The sequence below is a fragment of the Macrobrachium nipponense genome, chromosome 17 (genome assembly GCF_015104395.2).
Source record: "Macrobrachium nipponense isolate FS-2020 chromosome 17, ASM1510439v2, whole genome shotgun sequence".
Classification (NCBI taxonomy): Eukaryota; Metazoa; Arthropoda; class Malacostraca; order Decapoda; family Palaemonidae; genus Macrobrachium; species Macrobrachium nipponense.
The window spans coordinates 15,980,024-15,997,523 of NC_087210.1; positions in this window are offsets into that span (position 1 = coordinate 15,980,024).

Genomic DNA, 17,500 nt, shown 5'->3' on the forward strand with positions numbered 1-17,500 from the left:
CTGAAACCCGTTACCAAACGGTTTAAACGAATAAGGTAAGGAAGCAAAGCACCTGGTCACCCAATATTGATGGCAATGTAAATACAGCTTCATTTTTCCTATCGTAATATAGCCCTATCTCCCAGATTTCAGCAAAACAACCCTTGGCAGTCACCTTAATTTAATCCTTAAGTCTGACTAATACACATTTTGAGCCCATTTTAATGAATAATCGACGAAAATTATGACTAGGCAGTAATGTAATCAATATTCATAAAGCAAATCAATTACCCTAAAATAAATACCAATTGTTTTTAGGTGAAACTCGCTATTATGCCCGAGTTACAAAAAAAAAAATGAATAAATAAAAAAAAATATAAACACACACACACACACAGACTCGAAATAGCGCTTAAAGTTGCAAATCAACTTGTACAATTTCGTAAAAAGGGAATCGTTTAAACTTACATTCACGTCACTTCGACAACTACACACTGAGATACTGCAAGTCCCTATTTCAAAGTCAGAATTAAAAATCCAGCACTATATTCTGATGTACATTTTCTTTCAAGAGCTTTCGAATTCCTAATCTAATACATTTCTATCACATGGATTTTTCAATTTTTTTTTTAACCAAATATGGTAAAGAAAACTACACTTCGTGAAAAAAAAAGCTCATGGTCATGTGACTGGGAAACTTTCAGAGATCAAATTTTTGCATGAGCATAAAATTCTTCCGTTTTGTTTTCATTCTCAAGATGATTAACTCTTCCAAAAACTACATTCCAAGATGAGAAGAGCTGTCGTTGCTGAAACCCGTACAGAATTTTTGGTCTAAGTTCCAGAATGAATTGGTTCATGGTCTAACGGACTCTTTGTTCGATATTATAATAAGGAATTTCAAATACAGAATGCATTGAGTCTTGTAAATGCTCTATCATATGAGTTTATGTCAAGCAATTCTTAACACATTCATTTACATGGTATAAAGTCGGTGCAGAGATGGAGGTTGTCGGTAATTTTCTTACCAATACAGAATGCCAAGTCTGTATAACAGATGCCTACATCTAGAAAAATAAGAGGAATTCAGCAATTTACGAGCAGTTTCAACAAAGTGGTATTATTAATTTGCCAATGAATAATATGTCAAACGGCTTACTCACACAAAAATAGGCATTGAAAATATGACGAGGAGTGGGGTAACTACTAAAAGACGAACCTAGGTATATTTGTCAGTCAAACGTGATCTCATCCCTCATTATGAAGAATAAAGGCGAGTGGTTCATTGTCCATTTCTGGTTACTCAAATCTTCAAGTTTCAACGCCTTTTCCATATCAAGCAGGCAGCAACAATTTCTCAATCTCCCTCTACATCCTTCCAACCACTTCCAATTCATTCAAATTATAAACACTTTTCATCAACCCGTCATGGACATGCTGTCACTCACGTTATGTTGTATCCCAGTATATTGATCTTTTATTTTAGCGTGCGCATAATACTTAAAACAGTTTATTTCAACAGCGTCTAATGTTTCATTTCTTTCGCAATCAACATCCATGCTGCGCTTCCTTTAATTTTATTTCGTTTAAAAGTCTTTTCCACATTCATTCTTTTGCTTCCAGGACATATCTACCTTTCCCATAGTTGGCACTCATATTCTGGATCTCCCCTTCAAACACTTCAAGAATTTATATCCAATCAAAGTATTCTCCATCCACAACTTTACATCTACAGCTTCGGCTATTTCTCCAACTTTACTGCTTACTTCTTCCAAAATTTAATATTCTGTAGCAACGGACAAATAACAGCCTTTATATAAAATTGTTTAACTGACATGTATGTCCTTATGATGCCTGATTTAAAGTCCTTCAAATTGGCGGATTTCTTACTAGGCCATTTTTCATCCATCTTTCCTGATAAGCCACATCCCTTTCACGAACAGTGATTAGTCTTCGCTAATGATTTTCGGAAAGTACGTTTGAATGGAATTTTGCATGTGCTCGGATGCTTCAGTGAGAGGGACGAAGCTAATATTCTTATAATACTTGCAATAAAAACTGAAAATCTTAAAATATTTTACTTTCCATTATTACTCTTGTACACGTTATTACTGTCTGTCATTAAAATAAATTATGTTCTCAGATCTAAATCTTACTTTGTTACTTGTTTTCCGTAACTGATTTTTGCCTTCTACAACAAAGCATATTACTGTATATTTTGTTCAAATTTATAAACGTATTTTTTTATCTGAATACATACTCATGTACCTTTGCTCAATATGAACTTCTAAAAAGCTAGTAAAATTAATATATAGCTTTCCAAGAATGAAAAAGCAAACACTTTCTTTTTCCAGTTTCCTATACCGTCCTTACATACCTTAGAAAAAAAAATAGCCACGAAAAAAAGGATGATAGTAGAGGGATATAACGAAAATGCTCTTACCCAAAGACTCCTCATTATCCTGCCTCCACCGAATTCTTTCGGAATATCTTCAGTAATTCCAACTTTGCACAAAACTTATGGCAAAAGAAATATCGTGCTGCCACCCTTTTCTCAGTCAATATACACATACTTCAAATATATAATTGTCTAATCTAAAACGGAAGTTACTGAGTTGAATTGTGGTGAATATAGAATTTAGGCCAAAGGCCAAGCACTGGGACCGATGAGGCTATTCAGCGCTGAAATGGAAATGATAGTAAAAGGTTTGAAAGGTGTAACAGGAGGAAAACCTCGTAGTTGCACTATGAATCAAGTGTTAGGAGTGGGTGGAAAATAAGATGAAGAAAGAGAATATGAAAGGAGGTACAGTAAAAGGAACAAACTTGGTTGCAGCTAGGGCCGAAGGCACGCTGCAAAGAACCTGAAGTAATGCCTACAGTGCACCGAATGAGGTCCACTGACAGCACTATCCCCCTGAAGTTGTTATAATAATAATTATATATGAAATGAAAGAAAGACATTTTCTAACAAAATTAACAAGTTACAAGGATAATATTTTTTATATCTCGAGCACGGCACATGTGAACTTTTTACCAAAGAGTCTTACTGTGTGAGGGTTATACATTCATTCACTTAACAGTTAGCTTTCACTTGAATGCCTTCATATAAAACATATAGAAATTAAGTTAAGTTACAAAGGGAAAGTTAAGGAAATTTCCAATTAAAAATTTCACCAATTTTGCGTTGGGTCAAACTTAATGCTCATCTAGTGTATATCGTAGTCATGTTTGTTTCAATTGAGAAAGTACTTCTATGGTCGCCTTTTCGAAAAAGTATGACCTAAGACTGACAAACTTTGCAAAAACTACACTAAGTCAACTACGCAAGACGCACATTGTCTAGGTCGCTTTTGAAATAATTACCTTCTCATGCATTAAGCTTACGAAATAAATCTATGTTCATATCACCCAGTATGGAAAATTTCATCACATATAAAGAACGCCAATAACTCCAACGTACCTCCCAGAACACAAAGAAAAACACGGACACAAGACAACAGCCATTATAAACACGCTGCAAAATAAGAACCTCAAAAATCATGACATTTGGGCCCTACTCACATTCATTCTGTAGGGAATCTTAAGCCACACAAATGACGTTAAGGCTAAGTCACTTCCGCAGAATATTCTTTTGCCTAGTCTCATTTAATGAGACTTCAAAGTTCTCTTGTTTAAATGGCAATCTCATTTAAACTCTCTATAACATACCCCTTTTTGGAATTTCAAAGGAAAGTCGATCAGTGGCATAGTCACTGTGAATGTTCCGTCAGTAATAAAAAATACATGTACAGGTAACTGATCATTTCCACAGAAATAACAATAAGAGATTTTAAAAGCTCTACCAGCTTCCAGCTGAAAGTGCTCTAAGCACTGCGACTAACAGAAGGTATCAACAGAGAGGACTTTATCAAATCCAATTCTTCTGATACAATGGCAGCAGCAAACTTAACATGAAAAAAACCTAACTCAGAACAACGAAAACTCTCAACTGACTACGAAAGTCAAACATGAAACCAAAAGTAGCCTTTACTAATGTCGAGAACGATTACTCGTACATGATCAAACGCTCTTCCACAGTCGAAATACCGGACAATTCAATTCCTGTCAAAATCGTTGAATACTTGCAATTATTCCAGAGCAGTTCAATTCCACGCCCCAAATTTGAAGCCGTTACTAAATTAAAAGCTCATCCTATCTAACAACTGACGCATGAACCTTTTATTTGAAAAACTGATTATAGTTTGCACCATGAAGGTACAAAGACATTTTTACCTATCAATGTTACGACATCTTTGGCCGTAATACAGGTTCTTTAAACTTCAATAATTACAGGGATCGTAGGCAGAAAGAAAGTACACAGGGCATGAGGAATGTGGAAACAAACACCAGAATAAAATAAACAATATTTAATTATAAACTACACTTAATACTAAATAAGCCTTGTGAGAAAACTTAACAGTAAATATGAGCATAACAACTAACGGGCTCACAAGGATACCTAATACTTAAAAGCTGACCCTAACAAAGCAAGGAAAGGACATAACATGCCAAAGGCTCAATATAATACTACGGGTCCCAATAATGAAAAACCACTACCTATATTATAAGATTGAAGGAGACTATAGAAAATAAAGACAGGAAAACCTTAAATCTCTTACCTAACCGTGTTGGAACTAAACTCATAACTTTAATTCAAATAGATATTCTGAGGGGCAATAAATACCCAATACCGACAACTCAATATAACATACATATATATATACAAATATGATTATAATTAAATACACAAATCCTCGCGTACAACGAAGTGCACAGGAGTTCACGGAAGTCGCTTCAACCTCCCAGCAGCTATACGGGGGGAGCCCACAAATTGTCCAGGTAGACCCAGGGGTCGAGATCAATTCCGACAACACAGGATAATCACCTCTTACCTGGCAATTGCCTCCCTAAGAGCCTCCTCACGAGCCCTTAGCTCTCCTGGACAAGCAGCTGAAGACGGACAGGACAGCGGTTGGCGTAACGCCTCCTACATGGCGGGACAGCGACGACCACGTCTTCCGCCAAATCCTCCGCGGGAATCAGAAGTACAGGCGTCGCAAGTGACGATAACCTGCGATATCACAGTCGTGATCAAACTCCACAATGCACATACGGCCGTAGATGGCTCAGCACATCTACGGAAAACCACTTCCAAGGGAGGTCCGTCGGAGTATTCCTCCAAAAGGCGTAAGATAAATCTACAGAAGGCTGCCAACAAAAGAGGGTACGTCCAGAAGCTTATACAGGCCCGAACTGTCTTAGGCCGGCCTCCACTCACTGCACTACAGTTCCATTCCAACTCGAAAACAAAATAAAAACAATCGTTAACACGATAGTTAGGCAATTCACAACAAGAGGAGGAATCACTGGCAAAACCACTGAACGTTGCGTTAACGTAAAAAAAATACAGCTGCTGAACTGAATATAAGAGAGCACTTAACTAAAGTACAAGGCTGATTTAAGAAAATAAACAAGCAATAAATTACGCTAATTTGACAATCAACTACAAGGCTTACATATATAAGGATCTTTCTAGACAGTGACTCCCAAGGGTTTTTCGGGGGTCGTTATTTAGGACTATTTCTTGGTGGTCATTATCTTATTTACAGTCTTTTGTTGATATTTTTACGGTAGTCCCCAAAGCCCTGTACTAAACACACCCCTAAGGTGGTGACATATCGGGTTAAAACCCTGGGGGCTCACTATCTAGGAAAGATTCAAATACAGTAATGATTTCTTTCATAAGATACTTCAGGAATTGTGTAATAACCAAATGTCACCAGTAGATAACTCCTATCATGTCAATTAACTTCTTCTCGTACATCTGGATCAGGATTTTCATTAAACATAAATAATTAGGGAAGCAAAAACAAATAAAATTTTTACAGAACATTCCATGAGCATAGGAAAACAAAATTGAACGGAGTTATACTAAATCAAAATTTTAAATAAATAACAAACCAGAATGCTAATCCAATCCTTTCAGAATTAAATGGGTGTTAAATAATCTCTCAGAAAAAAAGGGAATACCAAACGGTTGAGGGTGCTACTCACTTGGAGTTACGATATGTGGCTACAGAGTTTGAAAGCAGCATCGCAAGAACCGAGTTCAAAAATGACATTGTAATAACCTACAATGAGGTGGTTATTACATTCCAGTTACAAAACCCGAATCAGCGAACCCGAAAAATGTATTTTTCTCTCTTGAACGAAACTGCTATCATTTGTTTCCATTGAAGTAGTGTTCATGATAAAAAAACTCAGTTTAACAGATTCTTGCTCCTAGGTGCGTTCACTCCTGTTCCATAAAGAAATATAGATACTTTGGGATTATTAGTTCCGACAATGAAAACTCTTCCGTAGTTTCTTACACCACCGTCTGCCCCTCTTTCTCGAGCACAACACACTCAACAGCACAAGGCTTCCTGATAAATAAATCCCATCAGAGAAAAACGAAAGCGTTCAAAACACGAGACATCCACGAAGAGCAGAGCAACGCTCTCAGACGTAAACAGGAACATGAAGCATCGCCTCATCATGAGTGAAAAGTTCATTAGGTTTGCCCAACGCTCACGCAGCACCGTAATCGTTGAATTCCTTGCTGGTATTTGTCCATTATGCAGTGATGGCATCGAAGAAAGGCACAAAACCATTGCCTAGATCCCTTTTGTCTAGGATGTTTTACGTTTCCCTCAGGGATCCAAAGTCGGGAAGTGACGAGTTACAAATGTATCTTAATACTTAGTATACAAGAAAATTCCACTTTTAGGAAAACATCGCTGGAGACGTAAGTGATCAGCAAAATATAAATACAAAAGGGGAAAATGAAAATTTAGACATTATAGGATACTTCATTTGGTCTGTTTTTACGAATTATAGCAAATAAAAAAATGCAGGATGAAAATTTGAAAATGAATAGGAAAATCGTCAGCAGCAGCAGTCCAACATGACAGCGGTGGGCGACTGAAATTCTGGAACTCGGCACAAAGCCTGATGGGAAATGTGTTACTGGATAAAAGAAAATGCATTGTGTGACCAACAGCATTTATTTTCTGCTTCTGTCTTTTCTGTTGCTGGAGTTATTTATATTTGCAACTACCATCCATTTCACGAACCGCGAGTCATCGTTTTTTTTCTCAAATATCTTTCAAACTAATTATTTGGTTGAAATGGCATTTTGACATATGTTACAAAAACACCTCCCACTTATTTTTTGGTATAGTGCACTGTCAACCCACGTTCCTGGCCTTCCCGTCTCCCCCGCCCCTTTCCTGCCTTTATTATAATATATATTATATATATATAAAAAAAAAATATATATATATATATATATATATATATGTATATATACATTTATATATATATATATATATATATATATTTTATATATATATATATATATTATACTATATATATATATATATATATATATATATTATATATATATATATATATATATTTGGAGAGAGAGAGAGAGAGAGAGAGAGAGAGAGAAATATTGGATATTATAAATAGGTTGGTTTGTATAGATTCTGTGCTCATTTAATTATTGTTAGTAATTTCATAAGTTACATAAATGGGAGTAATAGGCAAAAGAACGTATGACCATCACCCTATTCACCAAATATACCGACTATCGACGATCTCGACTGACTCCTTTAGGCCTTGCAACGATGTATTGACTACGGACGGGTAAGATATGGTAACCAAAAGTAATTCACACAGTTTAACCTAGAGCCCAGTACATATATATATTATATATATATATATATATATATATATATATATATATATATATATATATATATATATATTTCGAGTCAACATAAAAATATTAAAAGCAATATAATTTTTTGACGCTGGTCATCGCTCTTGCATAGTTACAGATAATGTTTCTGCAGTTTTTGCATTCGAATAATTGTTATTATATTATTGTTATACCTAAACAGAAATGACACATAGCTAATTTTCTCATTTGTAAATGTGTAGGGAGCCACTCGAGCACTTATTGGGAGTTTTCAGCCTCATTTCATTCTAAGGTCATCTGATAAGAAAATATCACCTTGTGAAGAGTTTTACTATCACTACTCCAATACTACCGCTCATTCTGATGTTATTACCACTATTTTCTTCTTCAATAATAAATAATGGGGAAATAGGGTTATCAACCACAAGTAACAGGGAATAGACAAAAAGACAAAATGCAAATTACTGAAATTCCAACAGCAGTCATTTATTCACCTGGAATGACGGCATAAATAACGGATAATGATCAACGTCTCATTTAAAACTTTCATGGAAATAGGTCAGGCTGTTAATCTCTTTTCACTGCCGATGAAGGAGCCGATTAAGCCATTATTTCCATAAATTTGTTTCTCTCTCTCTCTCTCTCTCTCTCTCTCTCTCTCTCTCTCTCTCTCTCTCTCTCTCTCTCTCTCTCCTGCTGCGGTAACAGAAATTATATCTACACACTTACGTACATATATATGAACGTATTTGGGAGCGTACTGAACAAAAAATATATCTACACGTAACAGTTTCATTAAAACCTTCTCTACTAGGAAGGATAACCCTAGATACGAAATCCTATGAATATAAAAGACATTTTTATAAAGTATTAAAGCATTTGCAAGTCCAAGTTTGCCAAAAAAGTCTAATTCAGCAAGCCCAGCCACATATTCGCCTTAATAAGAATTCGTGGGCTTCGTCCAGAATTTGATCGTGTATTTACTAATATAAGGATAATAATCCAGCATTGCTCCAGGCGCAATGGAGTACAAAAGCTGACCAAAAAGCAATTATCGATAACCCATGTTATCATTTCCATGAACTAAGAAACCTTGTAGAAGCCAAGATCTAAGGACAGCCACTGGAGACGGGATAAGCAAAAAAGAATAGAGCAAATATAGGGACCAGTGACTTGTCTCATATCAAATATTTCTGATTTTGCATCATAAGAATAATGATATCATAGACAGTCTTGCACCGTGGATTTTATTGCAGGAACTATAATACCAGATGTATCAATAATTACAAAGACCATGGCTCTACCCCTAGAGATCAAAGCATAAAAAGTATTTAATCAAAATGCTGACTATAAAAAAACAGAAAATTTTAAAAATACCAATAAAATATAGTGTAACACTTACCACACACTGCACAACGGAGAAGGCGTTATCTTGGGAAACGGTTCCAAGACAACAAAAACGCATTATGAAGCACTAATACAACGCGCACCTGCAACGATAAAAATATGTAAATATTTAGAAGAAAAGTCATTCTTCAGACGTCCTGACTACCTTGGCAGTAAAATAAAACTCATAAAACAAATAATATTAACTTAATTGCCAACCTTCGTACCCAGAAGGTAGATTTATTCTGTAAGGCCATGAATAACTTTGGACTAGTTAGATGTCACTGGCTAATGACGAAGTAGTTTCTGCTGGCTGAAATATATTTCACATATCACACGAAATGATTGCAATAACAAACATTTTGATTCGTTTATTTGGTTAACCGCTTAAAAGGCATTCAATTTTCCAAAGCCAACAACTAGAACTGTTATTCCAATGGTTTCGAGCCTTTAGTTCAATATCGAAGTTCCTTAGTTATCCACAGTGTCACTGGACGCAGGAAATATAGATTAGGCAGAAAACAATTTTCATCCAGAATTGCCTTTTGATATTTATGTTTTATTCAACGACATATTTCCAACAGAGATTAGTCCTAATAAATAAAACGTTCTGAAATCAGTTTGAGTAGGAAAACTCAAGCGTCAAAGTAATAAATATTTTTGCAAAATTAAAACCGCTAATAACGCAGCAACAATACTACCGCTACTGTTAAAAACAACGATAAATTCTATTACTACTATTATGAAAACTAGCAGACCTAACGCCTATAATAGTAAGATTGTCCGTTTTAACACTTGAATTTTCGGTTACGGGGTGGAAACATAACGCCCATTAGGGAGGGGTGGGGGGTTGGGGGGTGGGAGGTAGGATGAAACCCCATTATAAACCATGTTAGGGGTCCCCACTATAACCCTGCCAAGTTTCATGTCCATCGGACCAGCCGTTTGGCCGTGATTGAATGACAGACGGACGGACAGCCATAACGCCCATTATAGTACGATTATAATAAATCCATTATTACTACTATGAAAATGATGACAATAAATGCATCATTACTACTATGAAAATGTTGATAATAAATACATTATTACTAACCATTAAAATGATAATAATAAAAGCCATTACTAAAGTGACAAAAAAATTGAGAAAATCTTATACCGACATATACACAAAAAGTTCATGAAATTGAAAATAAAAGGGTGAAATAAAACATTCCGTGTAAAAAAAATTTCATGCACGTCTTGCTTACAAAACTAAATTTATCTAATCATTCCTTTTAGTTTCTGGGAGACCTAAACTTCCAAGCTTTTGCTCGGGAAACACGTTGTTATATAATAAACAGAACAATTTGTGTTCCCAGTGATAGAACACACACAGATAAACGATCTCTGCAAATACTGTATACGGAAAACAATATAATATTAATCACTATATAACCCTGGAACTATCGATTGTGACCTGCAAATATATACAGGTCTAGGTCAAAAAATGTATTGGCAAAATTACTTAACTTTGTAGGTACCAAACTATCAACTTTCACCAAAACATGGTAAAACAACGTTCATTGACCACTCGTAAAAATAATGAATATTGGAACTTATATCACAAATTACAAAAATTGAGATTGATCACTTACCAAATTTTATATTTTTTGCAGCAGGGCTTCTGTGAAACATAACACCTCATAATGAACTTGACGTGAACGCGATCGACGGTAGTAACTATACACTCCCCCCTTAAACACTCCCTTATAAAACTTTGAAAAACGCGAAACTGCACTTGTAGTCAAATAATGTCTTCTATTGTGCAAAAGCTTGCATAAATAATGGTCTGTTCGCGGAAACTGGAGACTGCGTACTTTTGTAATACCATTCTTGCATTTCTAATTTTGTTTCTAAATAATCTTTTGGGCTCAACTCAAATATGAATTGCACAGTACGTATTCATAACAGCCCTCTAAGTTTCATGTAATTGTCTGGCGAATGAAGATTCGTATTACTACCTTAATTTTCTTTTTTATAAGTTATGGTAAGTTTGGCTGTTTTAGAAAATCACCGACAATCATACAATGCGCTAAAGTAATAAATGTCTTAAAAATTCTCAATGAGAAATATCCTCCTACAAGTAAGCAACATCGCATGCTGAACACGCTGTCTTGAAGTTAAATAATTATATTTTTATGACAGTTACGCTGAAGCTCTCGTCTGTCTTGAATGTCTCCTTCCATATGATAGACTTGTGGCTGACAAAGGTTATGATCTGAAAAGAAAAAGAAAATTATGCCTTATGAGTAATCTAAAGGCAAAATGGGAGCTTTTGTCATTTCTTTTAAATCAGCACGTATATATCAAGATTGCAACCTAACAATATACTTCGATAAATAATCATTGCCATTCTGGCCTAAAAATATTTTTTTCATCAAAACTAATCGTCACAATTTTTTCCAGGCCATCACCAACAAAAAAAGGTTCCACAAGCATCCGCCATAAAACAAAAATAACTGTCCCCAAGGTTTTACAGTGGTTGACTGTCCAATTTTTCTAGGTGTTATTATACGCACTGACTGTCCATTTTATCCAAGTATTACTGTGGTGACTGTCCATTTTATTCAGGTGTTACTGTGGTGACTGTCCCATTTACCCTCACTAAACCAAAACACATTCTCTGCTAAGCCTATACACATCCCTACTAAACCTAAGTACACACCCCCACTTAACCTAAACACACCCACCTTCTAATCCCAAACACATCCCCACTAGACCGAAACAAACACCAACTCTAAACCTAAATTCATACTAAACCTAAACACATCCTCACTAGACATAAAGACACATCCACAGTAAACCTAAACAAAACCCTTGATACAGAATTATTAATCACAGAAAAGAAAAGCATTTTTCAACAATATAATTCAATGGTGTGAGTGCATGAAATGGGTATGACAAAACAGTAGAGTTAATTTACCAACAAAACAGTAGAGTTAATTTACCATTAAGTCACAAAGGGAAGGAGGGAAAGGAAGTGGAAGGTGGCATGGGTTTGAAACCTACCCTATTTTATCTAAGTTGGGTCAAATGATGGTCACATGCCAAATTTTGTCTAGGTATGTAATGTGGTTGCCACATAAGTTACAAATAGAAGCAGCTAGGGAGATGGGGAAGGGGGAAGGGAGTATGGGTTTGAAACCCACCCTATTCTTAAGTTGGGTCAATGATGGATAAGCGCCAAATTTTGTCATATAAGTCAAACGATATACAGTAAGTTACAAAGTGAAGGATGTAGGGGGATGGAGGAAGGGGAAGGGATAGGAGGTACAAGTTTGAACCTACCCTATTATCTAAACAGGGACAACTGATGTTCATGTGCCAAATTGTTTTCGAAAATCATCAAGCGGTTAATAGTTAAGTTAAAAAGGGAAGAGGGTAGAGCGGTGAAGTTACAAAGCAAAGTGAGAAGGGGGATGGGTATGGGGAAGAGGATGGGGGTACGGGGTCAATTGAAACCTACCCTATTATCTAAGTTGGTTCAAATGATGGCCATGTGACAAATTTTGCCTAGATCAGTCAAGCGGTTACCACAAAAGTTACAAATGGACGGGGGAAGTGGTAAATGGGGAAGGGGAAGTGGTAAATGGGGAAGGGAAGATGCATGAGTTTGATATTTTGTCTGAATGGGGCAAGAACAAAAGAACAGGGAACGGGTATAGGGAAGAGGAAGGGGAAGGTGGTACAGGTTTGAAACCAAGTTGTGTTAAATGAAGGCCACATACCATCTACTGTCAAGTGGTTACCACATAAATTATAAAGTTGATAGATCGAACTCTTAGTGCAGCTTTGTAGTTTTGATGGCAAATAATAAAGCACAATAGTTTTTATTGATGTTGAAGAACAACGAATACTAGTATGGTACTGAACTGGTTGCATTTTTAAACATACTAAGATAAGTGCAAAGATTCATAGGATAAGACTGCATATCCCTACAGCAAGTCGGTAAAAGAACTTGTAATATAAAACATGACCATCTGTAATTATACAGTATCATAGGATCGTCCCCTTGGGGAAGTCTTTTCGAACATAACCAGTTACCTTTTGAATTGTGTTCGGTAATATAACCTTCTTTAAAACATATCTTAAATAGTTTTCATATGCTGCCATCTTCATGATCATTTACGGTAGAAATATACAACCCAAGGTGTGAAAGATGCAATTAATGTAAAGGATGCAAATACCAGCAGATGAGAAAAAAAATTGGACTTGGAGTTTGGAATATCCGCACGTTATTCCACGGACACAAACAACCAAACGGAATGCACCTGAATCAGCCAGTTAATTGCTTTGATGATGAGTAGGAATGCAGGATTCAGGAATGTGGAAACCTTTTTTTTCAAAGCTAATTACCTTAATGCTCAAAGCCAGTGTTTAATGACGATATTATTTGCAAAAAAATTGGTCAAATCTTAACTTTATGTGAACTAAAGCAATTACTCCATACACTGTATCTTGATCTGTTGTTACCAGTGATAACATATTATGCATAATCACTTCACAGATATATCCACTAAACAATATCCCCAGCCTAACTACTTCAAGACTCTCAGATATCTAGTACAATACATCAATGGTTTGAACGTCGACAGGAGTCGTTAAGGTACTCCCGAGTGTTAGATACACTAGATACCAAAACCCTTTATCACATTTCCCTCCAGTGATATTCCCGAAATAGCGTTAATTGGATATTAGACGACATCGTAGCTGAATGATTGTATATATCACGGTGATGTGAGAAAAAATTCACAATATATATATATATATATATATATAATATATATATATATAATATATATATATATATATATGTTATAATGGCAAATATCTTTTACCTCCCGATATCTCGGTGGTCTAATACTACCTACCGGTTTTTCAAACCAAGCAACGGTTCGAATCAGGCCAGTAGCGAACACCTACTGTTGTACGTACTTCCTCTTGCATGGAAGTTAATCTTGAGAGAAGGCAACGCAGTTGTGACGGTAACAATCACACTTGGTGCTTTCTAATTAACTACTGAGCTTATATAAACCGTCAATAATATCAAACCCCTCCCATTGCGTCATTCACAACTTTGCACATACTTATATGTTTAACAATAACCTACCCCGTAGAGATTTGAACTGCCGACCTCTGACTTATTACGACAATGATTAATACATTGGCCTATTACAAATGGCAGCCTTTTTCTGTCGTATGAGACCGAATGGTTCAAACAACGAAAGACAAAATGACAGCATACAGTCATCTTAAGTAAACTGATGATGCAACAAATCATTTGTTAAATGTTAGCCTACTACTCCAAGGCACCTAAGAAGGACAGAATATTTTACTAAAAGAGCGTTGGATGACATTACCTTTGAAAGCCATTGATATCTTCCATGGCGAATGGAATGGAAAAAAGTCGTCTCTCGCTGAAGAAACAAGTGAATCAACTCTCGGTACTGAATTGCGTTATGCTAATTCAAACACAGATGTTTAAATGCAATCTGTTTCGATGAATTCTGTTGAAGTGCAATGTATTATTCTTGATTATACAGCACTTTTTAAGAAGAACTTTTGATAAGAGTATTGCCACCATGGTTGAACACTTAATGCCGAATCTTACTAAGTCTAAGCGTAGCTGCGTGAGAATACTAGAATTATTACTTGAGCAAGTCTGTGCATTTATCAGTAATACCTGAAATACCTATAGGAAAACGGCGATAGTAATATAAAAAACATAAATATAATGATGTTTATGCTGAATGATATAAGAATGTTCATTGCAAACGTATTAAATGAGACAGGAACTACTTCGTTATTGTAAATGTTCTTTTTGAATTTCAGTCTTGCATATTATTGAGTGGTTTCTGATATTGGAAAATTCTGGTTGTTTTATCCTGTGACCAGTACGGAAGCTAAAGCCCAAATGGCTACAATATCTGACCCTCAGCAACCTCCGAGTCGATCCAACGTAAGGAGCCACCCCGGACATCCAGGGCATGTGAATTATAAATAACGTTGGATCTCATGAAGGGCTGAAGGCGATCTATAAAGTTAAAAAACGATCGAAAAGTGCAAGGATTACTCGACACAAGCCTGACTTTAAGACATGGAATTTCCTGTTCAATTATACGAGTGAGGTTTAAGATAAATTTTGAATCTGAAAAATACGGAACAGTAGCATAAAATTTGCATCCATCATCAACTTCTTTTGATGTACCGAAGAAAATATTTTATGCTACTGTTCCGTATTTTTCAGATTCAAAATTTATCTTAAACCTCACTCGTATAATTGAACAGGAAATTCCATGTCTTAAAGTCAGGCTTGTGTCGAGTAATCCTTGAAACTATTCCGATCGTTTTTTAACTTTATAGATCGCCTTCAGCCCTTCATGAGATCCAACGTTATTTATAAATTCACATGCCCTGGATGTCCGGGCTCTTACGTTGGATCGACTCGGAGGTTGCTGAGGGTCAGATATTGTAGCCATTTGGGCTTTAGCTTCCGTACTGGTCAAAGGATAAAACAACCAGAATTTTCCAATATCAGAAACCACTCAATAATATGCAAGACTGAAATTCAAAAAGAACATTTTACAATAATTGATTATGTTAAACATCCAGACCAACTAACAACGCTGGAGTCGTTATATATTAAAAGACTGGTTGCCCTCATTAAACGGTAATTTGTCCTCGTCACCTCTGTACCTGGCATAGTTGTCGTCGCTTCTCTTTGCCAGCTGTAACTCATTCCATCTTCACCTCTGATCATGGACGGTTGGTGTTTTTAGTAGTCTCTCTTTTTATTTACTGCTCTTTTTAATCTCTTTTAGACATTTTTTTAAATATTGTGAATTCCTTTTAACTTTATGTAATTGTTTATAATATGTCTTTGTATTTTATTCACTTGTGCGAAACGTATCATATGTAATAAACTTGGCCCTTTAAATCTGGTATCATGGACTCCTTCTGGACACTATATATATATATATATATATATATATATATATATATATATATATATATATATATATATATATATATATATACATATCTATATATCTATATATAGATATATATATATATATATATATATATATATATATAATATATATATATACGTATATATATATATATGTATGTATATGTATATAATTTATATACTGTATACATACTCAATCTTGATTGCTTGTGCAATTGCTCTGTGCATTAGTTCAGTCAATAACAGGAATCCATTTAAAATAAAAATGTTGGAATCCAACTGATTTTAATTCATTAAGTTTAAAAATTTCAAGGACACTCTGTCCTTTTTGTACAGCTACCAGACAATGAGGACAGAAAGTCCTGAAAGTCTATAACTTACTTTTATACAACAGTCCGTTAGGTACTATCCTGTTTAAATGAGGTCCTGTTATTAATTTTATTAGTGCATGGATCCTTCAGTGCAGACATGTAACATTTGTTCCTTGTTTATTTTTGGCCTTTTGAATTTGTATGATATTCATCTCAGTTACCTAGTAGTTTAAAGTTATTGGCACCCTGATCCTACAATTATAGGCACCCTGAGCCTACAATTATAAAGTGAGAGTTTGGGTGGGGAAAAATACAAAATGAATGAAATGGCAAAGATATCTTCTAACATCCAAATGATAGCATACTTAGGCAGGCTCTGATCTTTAATAAGATAAGGCTTATTGAACATTTGGCCTGATGGTTAATTTTTACTATAAACCATATTTCCTTCCTAGTTTGACGAACTAGGGTAAACCAATTTTTCCTAGCTGAGAAAATCGGCTTCAAAGATTTTGATACGAGTCTGGAACTTCTAATTAGCTCATCTTTTTTGGAAATTTTGTTGGAATTTTCTGACAATGCAGATAGTTGAATTTTGATGTGTTATAGAGTATCAAAAGCTAAAAGTTAAAATAATGGGATTACACCAGTTAATCAAATCAGAGACGAATTTTATGCATATCATATTTTTTGGGTGTGTTTTGAAGGTTTTTCAAGTAACATCACACACAATGTTATTGAGGACCTGATTACCTACATTATGTTAGTTGGAGGGCTAGGTAGGGACCAGCCTCCGTAAGTTAGGTTAGGTAAGATACGGGTAAGTTAGTTTGTGACCAAGGGAAAGGTTAGGTGGGGAAATCAATGGTGGCCAAGTCCCCCCTCCCCTGTCTGGCCAAGTAAGAACCCAGCATCCTAAGTTAGGTTAGGTTGCATCCTACTTATTTTAATCAACAGTTTTCTAGGTTAGATAATGTGGGGTCCAGGATCGTCATAGTCCCTACTTTCTAGATAAGGACAACC